This window comes from Schistocerca serialis, chromosome 2 (genome assembly GCF_023864345.2).
Source record: "Schistocerca serialis cubense isolate TAMUIC-IGC-003099 chromosome 2, iqSchSeri2.2, whole genome shotgun sequence".
In the NCBI taxonomy this organism is placed as follows: domain Eukaryota; kingdom Metazoa; phylum Arthropoda; class Insecta; order Orthoptera; family Acrididae; genus Schistocerca; species Schistocerca serialis.
This window is the reverse complement of record NC_064639.1, coordinates 696,454,506-696,473,083: the sequence shown is the minus strand read 5'-3', so window position 1 is coordinate 696,473,083 and position 18,578 is coordinate 696,454,506.

The window sequence follows — 18,578 nt, the reverse complement described above, 5'->3', positions numbered from 1 at the left end:
CCTTATTTATTTCAAATTAATCGAATTGCCCCAAAACGAAAAATTTTCTGGGTTTACCCCGGACATTTGTATAAAAATCCTTCCAGTATGCCCATGAACGACCTCAAATCTAAGATCAATCCGAGGAAACCCAACGTTGCAAAATTCTTACTTTCCCCTAAGCTAATTAACTGAAATGTATTTGTGGTCATAGTCTCACTGAGCGAGTACGCTCACAACTTATCTGAACATGGGTACATCGTGTCATAACGTAATTCAACTCAGTAATTTTAATGCATTATTTTAAAAATGTGTCTGCACACTGCGTGCTAGACGTGGGAAGGCGAGGGCCGTCTCTATTTGACTCCCCAGAGCTTCGCCAGCCAATCACCTTGAGTCAGGTTTTTTACGCGGTTTCTTGACATTCTTATATGCTAATTCCGATATAGTTAACCATTCCTGCATCATTTACACGATACACAAACGATTGCAACACGAAAAACAAATCAATATATTAACACAATTACGCAGCCCCACTTTAGCAAACAGAAGACTACCATTAGAGGTAACCTTGGGCTGCTTCCTGAATGTTATTGAATTTCTGTTGTTGTAAGAAGCTGTAAAACTTGAAAATTATAAATGTATTTTGTTAATTTTACCGCTTAAGTGGAAACAAATAATATAACAAGTGATTCAGTTCTACGAAAAGTCTGGCAAAAACGAAGAAAATTTAACTATTATGTGAATGTATGAATTAGAGTAATGTATAGGAATGATTAAGACGTGATCCAAAGATACATTCAGTGTGATATACAGGGTGTGCAAGGATCATTCTTAATACGAAATTATATTAAGCAATGAAATTCAAAGGAAATCAACGAAGACTACTTTTCACAAGCGGCAGCATATGCTTAAGATTGAGTAAGGCGTGATCCACAAGATAAATTCAGTGTGAAATACACGGTGTGCAACGATGATTCTTAGTACGAAATTATATTAAGCGAAGAAATTCAAAGGAACTCAATGAAGAGTACTTTTCACAAGCGGCAGCATATGCTTAAGATTGAGTAAGACGTGATCCACAAGATACATTCAGTGTGATATACAGGGTGTGCAAGGATGATTCTTAGTACGAAATTATATTATGCAAAGAAATTCATAGGAAATCAACGAAGAGTACTTTTCACAAGCGGCAGCATATGCTTAAGATTGAGTAAGACACGATCCACAAGATACAGTCAGTGTGATACACAGAGTGTGCAAGGATGATTCTTAGTACGAAATTATATTAAGCAAAGAAATTCAGAGGAAATCAACGAAGACTACTTTTCACAAGCGGCAGCATATGCTTAAGATTAAGACGTGATCCACAAGATAAATTCACTGTGATATACACGGTGTGCAACGATGATTCTTAGTACGAAATTATATTAAACAAAGAAATTCAAGGGAAATCAACGAAGAGTACTTTTCACAAGCGACATCATATGCTTAAGATTGAGTAAGACGTGATCCACAAGATAAATTCAGTGTGATATACACGGTGTGCAAGGATGATTCTTAGTACGAAATTATATTAAGCGAAGAAATTCAAAGGAAATCAACGAAGACTACTTTTCACAAGCGGCAGCATATGCTTAAGATTGAGGTAGACGTGATCCACAAGATAAATTCAGTGTGATATACAGGGTGTGCAAGGATGAATCATAGTACGAAATTATATTATGCAAAGAAATTCAAAGGAAATCAATGAAGAGTACTTTTCACAAGCGGCAGTGTATGCTTAAGATTGAGTAAGATGTGATCCATAAGATAAATTCAGTGTGATATACAGGGTGTTCAAGAATGAATCTTAGTACGAAATTATATTAAGCAAAGAAATTTAAAGGAAATCAACGAATACTACTTTTCACAAGCGGCAGCATATGCTTAAGATTGAGTAAGACGTGATCCACAAGATAAATTCAGTGTGATGTACAGGGTGTGCAACGATGATTCTTAGTACGAAATTATATTAAGCAAAGAAATTAAAGAGAAATCGACGAAGAGTACTTTTCACAAGCGGCAGCATATGCTTAAGATTGAGTAAGACGTGATCCACAAGATATATTCAGTGTGATATACACGGTGTGCAAGGATGATTCTTAGTACGAAATTATATTAAGCAAAGAAATTCAAAGGAAATCAACGAAGACTACTTTTCACAAGCGGCAGCATATGCTTAAGATTGAGTAAGACGTGATCCACAAAATAAATTCAGTGTGATATACACGGTGTGTAAGGATGAATCATAGTACGAAATTATATTAAGCAAAGAAATTCAAAGGAAATCAACGAAGAGTACTTTTCACAAGCGGCAGCATATGCTTAAGATTGAGTAAGACGTGATCCACAAAATAAATTCAGTGTGATATACACGGTGTGTAAGGATGAATCATAGTACGAAATTATATTAAGCAAAGAAATTCAAAGGAAATCAACGAAGAGTACTTTTCACAAGCGGCAGCGTATGCTTAAGATTGAGTAAGATGTGATCCACAAGATAAATTCAGTGTGATATACAGGGTGTGCAAGGATGATTCTTAGTACGAAATTATATTAAGCAAAGAAATTCAAAGGAAAACAGCGAAGAGTACTTTTCACAAGCGGCAGCATATGCTTAAGATGCAATTCATAAACTCACCAACCGAAAAAATTGTATCGTATATATTTTATGTTCACGTCACCTTAACATTTACCGAAAAATAATTATCGATGTCGGGTGCAATCCGGTGGGGAGAGAGAGAGATAGAACTTCAATAATTTTTAATGAAAGTAACTATGTAAGTAAGAATCTTTATAATATAACGAGTTTTTAAAGCGGACCAAAAAATATTAAATAATTTCTCCTATCCCATACAGACGACCAACGCCATACAGATTGCTCTGAAAATTTGTGCTTGGAAGTTCTTAATAGTTATGACAGTACTTAAAATTTTACAAGAAAAACGTGAACGTATGCAGTAGGTAATTGACTCATGACTAGTTCAGCTAAGTCGCTAACAGTTTTATTCCACTTCAAATGATGTGAACTGTTCTTTGATTTTTCTCAACGACAGTTCTTCTCTACACATTTTACTACAATGAAGCGCCAAAGAAACTAGTGTAGGCCCGCGTATTCGAATACAGAAATATCTAAACAGGAAGAATACGGCGCTGCGGTCGACAACGCCTATATAAGACAAGTGTCTGGCGCAGTCGTTAGATCGGTTACTGCTTGTACAATGGCAGGTTATCAAGATTTAAGTGAGTATGAACGTGATGTTAAAGTCGGCTCTCGAGCGATGGGACACAGCATCTCCCAGGTAGCGATGAGGTGGGGGTTTTTCTGTATGGCCATTTCACGAGTGTACCGTTAATATCAGGAGTCCGGTAAAACATCAAATCTCCGACATCCCAGCGGCCGGAAAAAGATCCTACAAGAACGAGACAAACGACGGCTGAAGAGAATCTTTAAACGTGACAGAAGTGCAGGTCCTCTGAAAATTTCTGCAGATTTCAGTGCTGGGCCATCAACAAGAGTTAGTGTGCAAAACATTCAACGAAATATTATTAATAGGGCTTTCGGTACCAAAGATCCGCTTGTGTAACTTTGATGACTGCACGATACAAAACTTTACACCTGGCCTGGGCCCGTTGACACCAACAGACGACGGTTGGTGATTGCAAACCTGTTTTCTTGTCGGACGAGTCTCGTTTCAAATTGCATCGAGCCGAAGAACTGTACGGGTATGGAGACAATGAATCCGTGGACCCTGCATGTCAGTAGGGGACTGTTCAAACTGGTGGAGGCTCTGTAGTGGTGTGAGACGTGTGTAGTTGGAGTGATATGTCTAGATACGACTCTGACAGGTGACAAGTACATAAGCGTCCTGGCTGATCACCTGCATCTATTCCAGCAGGACAATGCGACACCCCACACGTCCAGAATTGCTACAGAGTGGCTCCAGGAACACTATTCTGAGTTTAGACATTTCCACTGGCCACAAAACTCCGCAGACATGAACACTATTGAGCATATCTTACGGATATCTGGACAGCCGTGCAGGTTCATGGTGTCAGTTCCTTCCAGCACTACTTCAGACTTTAGTCGAGTCCATGCCACGTGGTGTTGCCGCACCTTTGCATGCTCACTGGGACCCTGCACGATATTAGGCAGGTGTACCAGTTTCTTTGGCTGTTCAGTGTAGTTGTCATGGCCGCAGAGACCAGTTTCATACGGTTGTTTTATTCGACTGAAAAAGTCGTCTGAATGAAAAAGCAATCGACCGACCAATCGATTGCTAAGAACAGTCGCTTGTCCCATTACTAGCATGAGACAGACTTGTTTAGCAGCTGGATCTGTGATAGTTTCAATGACAGCATTTCGCATAGCTTTAATCTGCGAAAGGATAGGATTATAATGTTTCAGACGACTCATTTTCTGTAATAATACTATAACCCTAAGTCATAGGCCATAAATACAACACTACCGTTTAAAAAAAATATTTAGCCTATGTACGTCTGAATATTTATCAGTGTATCTTGTAAAAATTTGAAGTAAATCGGGCAAGAACTTATCGAGACTTTTGTTAGCAACGTTATATATATATCTGTGTGTGTGTGTGTGTGTGTGTGTGTGTGTGTGTGTGTGTGTGTGTGTGTGTGTGTATGTGTGTCTGTGTGCGTGTGTGTATCTCGAAAAATTCTTCCACTACATAGAATATTCAGAGGTAGTAGGTGACTGAGTAGTCCAGGATGAAGTTTGTCATCAACGACAGGCTCTGGTTCCCCCACCATGGGAGGACCAAGACCGCAGCGGATATTCACGGAATGGCCAGGGGGTTGTGCAGATGCGTCTTGCCAGGACGAGGTGGGCGTGTCATCCACAAACGAATTTCAGTAGCTGGAGGACGGGCAGCACACCAGTCTTAGCCACGATGTCCATGTTGGCTGTAACGACAGCCCACGGCTGTGGTATGCATCTGAATGGCTTCCACTCGGCGTCGAAGTCAGCGAGCAGGTAGCAGGCGAATCATCGTCGTTCAGCTTGGCGTAGTTTCACTGCAACTCAGCGACTGTCAGCCTCTCTGTGGTTCTATAGACACGGACAGAATGGCGGCAAGACTGAATGTGTCTGGGAGCTCTGAAAGCCCGGTTTTTAAGCAGCAGAGCTCTTGCCTATGACATAGTGGCCCGGCCGGAGTGGCTGAGCGGTTCTAGACGCTACAGACTGGAACCGCGCGACCGCTACGGTCGCAGGTTCGAACCCTGCCTCGGGCATGGATGTGTGTGATGTCCTTAGGTTAGTTAGGTTTAAGTAGTTCTCAGTTCTATGGGACTGATGACCGCAGAAGTTAAGTCCCATAGTGCTCAGAGCCATTTGACCCATATGACATAGTGGATCTAGGTTGATGAGCACGTTTCCTCTGGTTTACTGGACACGTCTTTGTTTCTTGCTTCGCGAGCTCAGGTCTTTCTGCAACGTTTGAATGTCAGAGTGGTGCCTTGGTGATGTACTGCGGTATTTGCTCTTTAACTTGGCTCGACCGGAGGTTGTGTCGCAATGCTCGACTATAGTTCAGTTCTTTTATCTTGGCGGCTCGCGCATGCCCGCCCAGACGCTGGAGATTGCTGTGTTGCCAGTTGCAAACGACACACGCGCCAAGAGAAGCAGCGCCACAGTATAGTATAGTTCGCAAATTTACGTTTAAGGGGGAGCGCACATCCGGCCGCGGTGGTCTAGCGGTTCTAGGCGCGCAGTCCTGAACCGCGCGACTGCTACGGTCGCAGGTTCGAATCCTGCCTCGGGCATGGATGTGTGTTATGTCCTTAGGTTAGTTAGGTTTAAGTAGTTCTAAGTTCTAGGGGACTGATGACCAGTGTAGTTAAGTCCCGTAGTGCTCAGAGCCATTTTCTGGGGAGCGCGCAGTTTATGAAGTAAAGCCACTACGGCCGCATTAACCCTTTCGCTGCTACAGAGACGTGCTCCCCGCATTCCGCGCTGTGCGCGATTTTGACATCACTGCACTGCTCGCCTGTGCAGACACATGGTGTTCCGACTGCTTTGACACACTTATCATTCGATTTCACAAAAACTACACTCCTGGAAATTGAAATAAGAACACCGTGAATTCATTGTCCCAGGAAGGGGAAACTTCATTGACACATTCCTGGGATCAGATACATCACATGATCACACTGACAGAACCACAGGCACATAGACACAGGCAACAGAGCATGCACAATGTCGGCACTAGTACAGTGTATATCCACCTTTCGCAGCAATACAGGCTGCTATTCTTCCATGGAGACGATCGTAGAGATGCTGGATGTAGTCCTGTGGAACGGCTTGCCATGCCATTTCCACCTGGCACCTCAGTTGGACCAGCGTTCGTGCTGGACGTGCAGACCGTGTGAGACGACGCTTCATCCAGTCCCAAACATGCTCAATGGGGGACAGATCCGGAGATCTTGCTGGCCAGGGTAGTTGACTTAGACCTTCTAGAGCACGTTGGGTGGCACGGAATACATGCGGACGTGCATTGTCCTGTTGGAACAGCAAGTTCCCTTGCCGGTCTAGGAATGGTAGAACGATGGGTTCGATGACGGTTTGGATGTACCGTGCACTATTCAGTGTCCCCTCGACGATCACCAGTGGTGTACGGCCAGTGTAGGAGATCGCTCCCCACACCATGATGCCGGGTGTTGGCCCTGTGTGCCTCGGTCGTATGCAGTCCTGATTGTGGCGCTCACCTGCACGGCGCCAAACACGCATACGACCATCATTGGCACCAAGGCAGAAGCGACTCTCATCGCTGAAGACGACACGTCTCCATTCGTCCCTCCATTCACGCCTGTCGCGACACCACTGGAGGCGGGCTGCACGACGTTGGGGCGTGAGCGGAAGACGGCCTAACGGTATGCGGTACCGTAGCCCAGCTTCATGGAGACGGTTGCGAATGGTCCTCGCCGATACCCCAGGAGCAACAGTGTCCCTAATTTGCTGGGAAGTGGCGGTGCGGTCCCCTACGGCACTGCGTAGGATCCTACGGTCTTGGCGTGCATCCGTGCGTCGCTGCGGTCCGGTCCCAGGTCGACGGGCACGTGCACCTTCCGCCGACCACTGGCGACAACATCGATGTACTGTGGAGACCTCACGCCCCACGTGTTGAGCAATTCGGCGGTACGTCCACCCGGCCTCCCGCATGCCCACTATACGCCCTCGCTCAAAGTCCGTCAACTGCACATACGGTTCACGTCTACGCTGTCGCGGCATGCTACCAGTGTTAAAGACTGCGATGGAGCTCCGTATGCCACGGCAAACTGGCTGACACTGACGGCGGCGGTGCACAAATGCTGCGCAGCTAGCGCCATTCGACGGTCAACACCGCGGTTCCTGGTGTGTCCGCTGTGCCGTGCGTGTGATCATTGCTTGTACAGCCCTCTCGCAGTGTCCGGAGCAAGTATGGTGGGTCTGACACACCGGTGTCAGTGTGTTCTTTTTTCCATTTCCAGGAGTGTATTTGGCCCAAAAATTTGATTTTTACACATCTTCTTGACTGATACCTTCGCCTCATAAATGACTTAATTTTGTTTCGATGTTCAACGCAGTTATTGTGCAGCATTAAATGTAGTAAACCATTGCACGAAATTTTGAAGAGTTTTCAGAGGTAAAAGTCTATAGCGTATACTTTCCGTATGGTCGATTTTAGTTGCCACAATGTTGAGAATGAAATGTGGACAAGATACCTGAATTTCATATAAAATTTACTGTATAACAATATCTCATTTAAGTACCGATAGGTCTTTCGCGACTGTGGTAAAAGTTTTATTTCTACCAGAGTCATTTCGCTTTTTTCTAAAAAGTTCTGATTAAAACAAAGTTGGCGAAAACTGAATTGTGGACGTAATAAAACATAGAAACTAAAATATATTGTCAGTGAAGCGTAGTGCACAAACAATTTGTGTTTGTCACAATGGACAGCACATACTTGCCAAAACATAGATCAGTCTACGAAAACATTGAATATGATGACGTTGCCAAAGCAGCGAAACAAAGAATTGCGTCAGACAATCAAGTAGCTCGGCAACGCACGAGCCGAAATTCTGCGCTAAATAATACTATTAATACTGTCGCAAAAGAATATATCTCAATATGAATAGTAAAACAGCGACTCTGGAACAGAAGATATACAAACAAAACAGATAACATGAATATTGTATGTGTGCCTTTTCACTGTTTTTAATTGCTGTTAAAAGAAATCTTGGAGGACAAAATTAGAAAAACCGAAAACTTATGATTATAATGAAGAGACATGAAGTAAGACACTTCGATATTGTTTTTAAATAAAGAAAATATTAAGCACCGAACAAAGTTTGAACTCAGAACCTTTCACTTAGCAGTCAAACACCTTAACCATAACGCTATTGCAGCTTGTTTTTCAACAATCTTCATGAAGGACTGCAAAATGTCACTCAAAATACCGACAAACGCTGTTGGTATGACTATGAATCACGTTTCGTCGAAGTATAATAGGAAATAAACAATTACCACTGTTCTTTATTGCGAAAAAGCCGTTCTTGAGAATGATAAAAACACCTTTCCTTGCTATGGCCTGAATTAGGAGGCTTATTGCTTGTTTGGTTTAATTAATTAATAGAATATGAAGCAATTGGTATAAAGAATGCTTTTTCCAAACTTTCTGTAAAAGAAAGTCTGCTATCAAGACATTGCTTTTGTTCAATTACTTTATTTATGACTGAACGTTTCTAAAACTGAAGACAATCTTCCGTGCTCTGCACTGCAGTCGAGCTCTGGCAACGTCATTCTCTGTTCATTGGCTGACTGTGTTTCATGACGCCAGATGTGCAAAACGAATCTAAACTCGGCCGCCGTCGTAAATGACGCGCACTATAGCGCCTTGCCAGGACTGGTTTCATGAGCGCTTGTCACATCTGTCCTGGGCAACACAGTCACCGGATCTCGATATTACTGAACAGTTGAGGTCTACTTTGGAGCGAAGGGTGCGTGAGTGCTATCCGCCTCCATCATTGTTACCTGAACTTACTACTATTTTGCAGGACGAATGGCATACGATTGGCTCTAAAACCGTATAGCAGCTGCATTCATATAGTCCAAGAAGATCGGTAGCTGTTTTCAGTGCGAAAGGTTTTCGTACACAGTATTACACATGTTAATTTGTTGTGTTACAGATGTTCCCATATTTTGTCTGCTCCAGTAGGCATGAACCTCTAATATCTTCCCTAATTGGCCAGTCTTCCATAATTCTGCATCAAAGTTACATTTTGGGCTCTCAATTTCGATGTTAAGTTCATCGTTAATCTCATTTCTACTAGACAGCATTAGTTTTGCATTATTTTGGTTAACTCTCAGTCCATAGTCAGTGCTCTCCACGCTGTTCATGTGCCCTGTAATTCTTTCTCACCTTCACTGACGACACCAATGCCATCCATATACTACAGTGCAAAATTGAAAATATCAGATGTGGCAGATGAGGATTCTTTTCTTTACGCTTTAATGTTTACCGGGCACCAGTCCTTACAGCACCAAAACTGGAGAATGCGTTGGACGTTTTCATTCTGTTACGTCAACTTTATTGTTTGTGCAGTGAACCGCCTTTATCGGCGTCGCTGCCAGCGAAGTGGCTTCTGAGGGACGCCGCACAGGCCACGGGCAGAGGCTGCGGCGGCAGCTTGTCCTGTCCTGTTCACCCATAAACAGGCGGCTATTCGCGGCAGCCTCTCCACAATCCCCAGCAAGCACAACGAGAGGACCGCTCTTGTTCCGAGTATCTTCAGAATCGCTATGGCTGCGGGCGGAGCAATTTTCCCAGCCACGCCGCGAGAGAGGACGAAATCCAATGTAGGCTTTATGAAAGAAGCAATCCGCCATTCGCGGGTGGATCCGCAGACACGCACAAAGCCCGGCGCCGGCGTCTGCTGCCTGCCACCGCCGCCCTTACCCCCCACCCCTTAGAACTCCCCCCACCACCGCTGCCTTCTGCTGCAGCGTTGCCGCTCCGTCGCCCGCTGGGCCTCTTTCCGTCGTGTAATTGCATCGAATTGTGCCTCGCGGCATTTCCTGACGACGCGATGAGTTTGATTCAGAGCAGAAACGGCTGTCACTCAGGCGGCCATAAGCTGTGCATTACAGCTCCCGCTCTGCACTTTTGCAGGAACTCCCCATACAAGGTTTGGTGGCCGACGACAGGTAGCTTCGGCGGAGACGAAAAACCCAGTGCTGCTATAATTGTTTTCTTCTATCACTGAAAAGACACTAATCACTAACTACAGTTAAGGAACGTTTCAAAAGATCAAGTGAAGCCGTTGTTAAGATGCTTGAAATAGATTGTGTTAAAAACACTCCGCTCTATTCCTATAGTTTATCTTACCGGTCAGAACTAGAAAATAAAGTCCTATAAACATATACCGGGAATCAAATGCCTAAAATAGGGGCTACTCTACTCTATGACACCCAGAAATGTGAGGATTATGGTCAGGATAATGGAGTGAGTAGCATGGCCAGACGAAAGTATCTATATGCAGAATGACCTGCAGGGATCTGATCAATAGTGCAAGCTCCGGCAGCTGACGCATAATGAAACAAATATAACGCATTGCACATACGTTACATTTGTTGTCTAACTACACTGTTGACGACAAACTGCTGGAAACAGCGTATACCGTAAACTATCTAAGAGTAACTATCCAGGAATAACCACCAAAACAACAGTAGGAAAAGCAGATGCCACAATGATATTCATAGGAAGACTCTTACAGACATGTATTTCATCCACGAAGGCTTACAAGGCACTTGTTCGACCGATTCTCAAGTATTCTTCATCAGTGTGGCAGCCTTACCAAGTAGGTCTGATAGGAGAGAGAGAGAATATCCAACGAAAACCGGCGCGTTTCATCACGGGATTATTTATCCGGTGCAAGAGTGTAAGGCTAAGCGCAAATTGAGACGAGTGTAGCACATGTCACGCGACATGACACACCAGCGAGACATATGCGGAACATGCGCGTCGCGCTGGTCCTGTGCATATTGCGACGCGTACACATGCTATACTTCACACGCGTCGATTGGCGACGCTCTGTGCTGACAGAACCGAAGCGCACGCATCCTGTAATCTTTCTCAAACGATTTTAAAGAAACTATTCAGTGAAAATATATGATTTTTGCCCTACTTGTAGCGTTACACGTCAGCTTCGTGGCGAAGTGCCCATCGTCTCGCTAATGGCCATACTTATTTTGATATGCACATTTTAGTAAGACACTAGGCAAAATTCAAAAAGTTTGCATTGAAAAATAGGGGTCGTATGAATTTGCGTTTGATGCGTATTACATCATATGTTGCTACGTATGAAATTTAGCTACCATATTGAATTTTTGTTTAGATTTGTGAGGAGGTCTCTACCTGTCTGCGATCCCGAGAAAATGGATCCTATGTAGCGCATTCATTCCCGATCTTACGACCTCGGGTATGAAATATTTACAACATCCCTCACTATTCCGAAACCGCTCGATACATCGAAACGATATTTTGGTGAACGATGGGACACAAGGAAAAGACTACTTTGCCAGTTCGTAAACACACTGAACTTTGTTATTTATGACGATATATCACAAGTTGTACTTCCTACTTTTTTTTTCTTTTTCATTCCAGAGACTGTAATTCTTTAAGAGTTATCGACAGCTAGTGAAACAACAGTAACCTAGTATGAAAATAAACATGAAATTTCTTTTCTTGTGTTACCGCAAACTGACACAATGAGGTTTTTTGTAAGCTATTGAGCTCTCTGGCCGCCAGGTCCTTGTTTAATGAGCACTCTGGTCCAGAATTCTGTCGCAATAGCTGCTGCAAAAAATGAGTGTGCAAATTATATTGTGTTTTGTGAAAAGAAGTACAATTAAACCTGTCAACAAGAGAAATGTGGCCGTTACTCATAAATGGTGATGCTACTTCGAATGAGAAAGGATTGACAATTCGTGTGAGTTTATCGACTGTTTCTAGCTTGCAGTGGATATGTGATGTCCACATGTACGTAGTATAATGTCTCTTATTACATCCACATCGAGATAATGATAGTGAAGCTTACGTAGTTCATATCTCGGACGCTTTTAACCAGGAACACAAAGGGGTCATACCTGTGGAAATTACGCCTTTTCCACATTTTGTAACAGATCGTAGAGATATGACAGCGTAACAGGTAGCAAGTACATAACCTTATTTTCATTTTCCTGCCTTGTTTCTAGATCAAATGATTTTATAATATTTCTTACTTCCTGATTCACTACACCCACGATGAATCCTCTGTCCGTTCTTACGATCTAAAAACATTTTGGAGGCAGAAGATATAATTCCAATGGCTAATGATTCGTCCGGAGCTCGTGGTCGTGCGGTAGCGTTCTCGCTTCACACGCCCGGGTTCCCGGGTTCGATTCCGGGCAGGGTCAGGGATTTTCTCTGCCTCGTGATAAATGGGTGTTGTGTGCTGTCCTTAGGTTAGTTAGGTTTAAGTAGTTCTAAGTTCTAGGGGACTGATGACCATAGAAGTTAAGTCCCATAGTGCTCAGAGCCATTTGAACCATTTTTTTTTTTTTTTTTTTTGCTAATGATTCACCAGTTATTGAGATGAGCATTGTTCTCGACAAAAAAAATAAAAATAAAAAAAAAATCCCGCGTTCGGCAATCCTGATTTAGGTTTTCCGTGATTTCCCTAAATCGCTCCAGGCAAATGCCGGGATGGCTCCTTTGACAGGGCACGGCCGACTTCCTTCTCCGTCCTTCCCTAATCCGATGAGACCGATGACCTTGCTGTCTGGTCTCCTTCCCCAAAACAACCCAATCCAACAAAAAAATAAACAAAACAAAAATGTTTATTTTTTTTATTTTATTTTTTTTGTTTTGTTGGATTGGGTTGTTTTGGGGAAGGAGACCAGACAGCAAGGTCATCGGTCTCATCGGATTAGGGAAGGACGGAGAAGGAATTCGGCCGTGCCCTGTCAAAGGAGCCATCGCGGCATTTGCCTGGAGCGATTTAGGGAAATCACGGAAAACCTAAATCAGGATTGCCGGACGCGGGATTTTTTTTATTTTTTTTTTTTTTTGTCAAGAACAATGCTCATCTCAATAACTGGTGAATCATTAGCAAAAAAAAAAAGATAAAAAAAGAAAAAAAAATAAACAAAACAAAAATGCTCGGGCATGGATGTTGGTGATGTCATTAGGTTAGTTAGGTTTAACTAGTTCTAAGTTCTAGGGGACTAATAACCTCAGCAGTTGAGTCCCATAGTGCTCAGAGCCATTTGAACCAAAACAAAAATGTATAGAGATAATATGTAACTGAAAACTATTACGTACTAACGAAAAGAGATGGAGCGCTTAAGCGTCGAAAAACGAAACCCTACTAGTGACGATAAAATTCAGTACACCGTAAGGCTGATTTTTGGGATGGGCAATACTTCCGCTGTCCATATGCGTCATACCGAAGTGGGCATATGGCAGGACTGTCTCCCCGCTCCCCCCTCAAACCTCCCACAGTGCTCGCGTGACGGGCGGCGCGAGAAACTGTGCCACAATCACAACGCCGCGCGACCTGGCGCAGGCGCGTGTCGCGTCCCAGTCGCGTCGCGTCGTGTCGGGTCGCAATTTGCGCGATCTCATTTGAACCTGTGAAGTTACAAGCGCGCTGCGCTGCGCCGTGACACACACGCTATATGCGTCTCAATTTGCGCCTAGGGTTAAAGAGATACCCAGCAAACTCCACTGACAGACGTTACGAGAGAGGCATCGGAGAGAGCTTTAATATCGAAATTTCAAGGAAGACTCGGGCAGCATATTACTTCCTCCCACATATATCTCGCGAAATTAAAGCCAGTAGAGAGGCTTACCTCCAGTAATTCGTTCCATTCGCGAGTGGAATAGGCAAGGCGGGATCATTAGTTGTGCCGGAAGTACCTTCCGCCATACACCGTTGGTTAGGTTGCGGAGTGTGATGTAGATTAGAGCTGTAAAACTACTGTAGGCCATAGTAGGCTATCGTAAGTCAGTAGAGACTACTGCAGTGTTCCTAGTAGATTTGGTCAGTTAAGATCGCAACCGCGTTACAAGTCCGTAACTTGTGTTGCATACCTGTTGGGCGTTACATCATATCGATAGCTTTATTTGGGTATGCGACCAGTGACTTACTACATTCCCACTAGTAACCGTAAATGGTGAACCGTCTAGAAACTGAGTGAGGGTATATAAAGGGCTGCATAACCTACGAAACATTTTTGTTCTACGTAGGTGTCCTCCTGTCTGTTGCTTAAAAATAAACAGTATTTATAGCTAAATTGAAATTTTCAATGTTTAATGTTTTCATTCCAAAATTTTTTATCTGAAACGTGAAGAAATACGTATTTATCATTTAGCCCTAGAAAATGCAATTTCCTCAAGGACTCAAAAAAATAATAAAATAAAATAAAATAAAAAATAAAACTTATAAACATTGCTTCAACACTTGGATGAGTTTACATAAAACATGTTTCCATTACTCATAAACGAATTTCGCGCTTATCAATAATAACTGGAAACCCTTGCCTTTGATCATGATGAAGAACGTTCTGTAGAGCACAAAAAAACAACAATAATTATATAGACCTTTTTATATTCGTGCATTGTAAACTGTACTTGCATCAAAGTAATTGCGTTACATAGGTAATAGCACAGAAGCTACGTCATCAACTAATCTAGCGTGCAAAGAGCTAGCAATATCATCCTTCATTTTTACTAATAATGAGTTATAAATACAATAGTAATATCACTCATGCGTGAATTTTTTTTTATTTTACCTAATAGTCCAGTTGTAGCATGCGAAGCGCAAAATGAATTACTGTGTGCTTCTTTAAAGCTTAGCTATCCACCAAATTACATATTTCTGCGCAGTTGGACGCCTACTATATCGCTGACTTGTAAGGGTAATATAATCAACTTCTGTTGGCAGCTCATGACACATTCTGTATCCCACTTATCTACGCTTACAACGCTGAATACTTAAGCAAACACCGAGCGAGGTGGCGCAGTGGTTAGCATACTGGACTCGCATTCGGGAGGACGACGGTTCAATCCCGTCTCCGGCCATCCTGATTTAGGTTCTCCGTGATTTTCCTAAATCGTTTCAGGCAAATGCCGGGATGGTTCCTTTGAAAGGGCACGGCCGATTTCATTCCCAATCCTTCCCTAACCCGAGCTTGCGCTCCGTCTCTAATGACCTCGTTGTCGACGGGACGTTAAACACTAACCACCACCACCACCACCACCACCACCACTTAAGCAAACAGACGGATAACAAATAGCCTTTTACTCACAGTGAACCGAAATACACTCCTGGAAATTGAAATAAGAACACCGTGAATTCATTGTCCCAGGAAGGGGAAACTTTATTGACACATTCCTGGGGTCAGATACATCACATGATCACACTGACAGAGCCACAGGCACATAGACACAGGCAACAGAGCATGCACAATGTCGGCACTAGTACAGTGTATATCCACCTTCCGCAGCAATGCAGGCAGCTATTCTCCCATGGAGACGATCGTAGAGATGCTGGATGTAGTCCTGTGCAACGGCTTGCCATGCCATTTCCACCTGACGCCTCAGTTGGACCAGCGTTCGTGCTGGACGTGCAGACCGCGTGAGACGACGCTTCATCCAGTCCCAAACATGCTCAATGGGGGACAGATCCGGGGATCTTGCTGGCCAGGGTAGTTGACTTACACCTTCTAGAGCACGTTGGGTGGCACGGGATACATGCGGACGTGCATTGTCCTGTTGGAACAGCAAGTTCCCTTGCCGGTCTAGGAATGGTAGAACGATGGGTTCGATGACGGTTTGGATGTACCGTGCACTATTCAGTGTCCCCTCGACGATCACCAGTGGTGTACGGCCAGTGTAGGAGATCGCTCCCCACATCATGATGCCGGGTGTTGGCCCTGTGTGCCTCGGTCGTATGCAGTCCTGATTGTGGCGCTCACCTGCACGGCGCCAAACACGCATACGACCATCATTGGCACCAAGGCAGAAGCGACTCTCATCGCTGAAGACGACACGTCTCCATTCGTCCCTCCATTCACGCCTGTCGCGACACCACTGGAGGCGGGCTGCACGATGTTGGGGCGTGAGCGGAAGACGGCCTAACGGTGTGCGGGACCGTAGCCCAGCTTCATGGAGACGGTTGCGAATGGTCCTCGCCGATACCCCAGGAGCAACAGTGTCCCTAATTTGCTGGGAAGTGGCGATGCGGTCCCCTACGGCACTGCGTAGGATCCTACGGTCTTGGCGTGCATCCGTGCGTCGCTGCGGTCCGGTCCCAGGTCGACGGGCACGTGCACCTTCCGCCGGCCACTGGCGACAACATCGATGTACTGTGGAGACCTCACGCCCCACGTGTTGAGCAATTCGGCGGTACGTCCACCCGGCCTCCCGCATGCCCACTATACGCCCTCGCTCAAAGTCCGTCAACTGCACATACGGTTCACGTCCACGCTGTCGCGGCATGCTACCAGTGTTAAAGACTGCGATGGAGCTCCGTATGCCACGGCAAACTGGCTGACACTGACGGCGGCGGTGCACAAATGCTGCGCAGCTAGCGCCATTCGACGGCCAACACCGCGGTTCCTGGTGTGTCCGCTGTGCCGTGCGTGTGATCATTGCTTGTACAGCCCTCTCGCAGTGTCCGGAGCAAGTATGGTGGGTCTGACACACCGGTGTCAATGTGTTCTTTTTTCCATTTCCAGGAGTGTATGTCCACGAAGTTCTTTCCTTAAGCCTTTTTTCGTGTAAATTTGCTAACTGCAAGCACAGATCAAGTTAACCGCTAAGTCAGAGATACAGTATTCTTATACTTCCCATTATTTATCGGCTTCAGACAGCCTGTATTCTCTTTCTAACAAAATTTTTCCTTTAACTAATGTCTGCTAGTCGAATTAATTATTTCCTTATCAGTTACTTAAATGGCTCTGAGCACTATGGGACTGAACATCTATGGTCATTAGTCTATCAATTACTTACATCGAATAATATTCAGATGACTATCATTGTCTAGATAGAAGTAAAACATGTACAGTGCAGATACGTGTGAGGTGTTAGGTATTCTGCCAGATATCAGTGTCGTTCTTTTGAAAGAACTATACTAATAGCTGGCAAAATACCCGACACCTCAAAGGTGTCAACAGATCGGCGGCAAAAACTTAAAAATTACTTGTAAAATATATATTAGCACTGTAGTACTGTTACTCTCTATTGTGGTTAGCAGAGAATTACTATGATATTTGTCCTCTCACTTATGTATTTTTGAGAATATTAGTTCTTTCTCTCTTTCTTTATTCCTTTCTTTCAGACTCAAAATTAACTAGCAGAAAAATCTGTTTACTTCAAATTACAAATCTTGAGTTGACTTTTAATTTTTCACTGATCAAATATATATTCGATTTTTATTATCTTTACGGCAACTTATCGTCGACTGTGAACAAGTACAAGCAAACTAATTCCCCACACCAACAACGATAGTAAATGCTAAAAAAAATACAAACAATAAACCTAAGAGCCACCGCCACCTCAGACACTGAAGTTAAACAATTGGATCAAAATTCTACCTCTTCAGGTGTTGGCAGACCTTTCCTTAATGAATGGTCACTCGCTACAATAAATCTGTAAGGGATGACAATTGTGCACAAAGCTCGCATTAATGATTCCTTTAGGACACAATTCCTTAACAATTCAGGGAAAGATCTCTGAAAACCTTCGGACAACACGCATTGTAAGAGACAAGCGAAGTTCCGTTTTAAAATCTGTAGTGCACTATAAGCAAAAAAATTCTGCAATTGAGTCAATATCTCGCTATATGGAAACTACGAAAAACAATATTCAACACAAAGCAGCCACTTAACTACCTTTGAGGCTGCCGAAAAGGACCACCAGCCACAAAATACGGAACAAATCGGATCGCAGTCCGATTTCAACAAATCCTCGTACGAACTATCAATAATAATTGCTTGGTGAAGATATAGCTCTACCAACACAACACTGCAGCATTCTAACAATTCATATACGCCCATATATTCCCAGCATTATTCTGCATTAAAGCGAAACCAACTTTATAATATATTTAAAAATTAACGAAAGAATGCATTGTAGATGTTACCGTACGTAGGCCTATAATAAAAATTGCTGTACTGGATATTTAATACTGGTCTCTGCATAAAATGAAATTCTAGCTGTGCTTAATAAATTGTCTTTTCTTAAATGTGAGATACTTTCGGTTCGTTACTTTTTGAAATACATTTAAGGCCTTCTTGTCATAATTTTTATAAGAAGGTTTATCAGTTGCGTACCTTAATCTGCCTGGATAGGTTGTTTGGTTTGTGGGGCGCTCAACTGCGCGGTCATCAGCGTCCTAGACAGGTCTCTTTGCCAGTATTGTGTTACATATATCACTAAAGATATTACTTATTAAGTTAGAATAACTTTCCAGAATTCTGTCTGAAATTTCATCAGCTCCAAATGAGC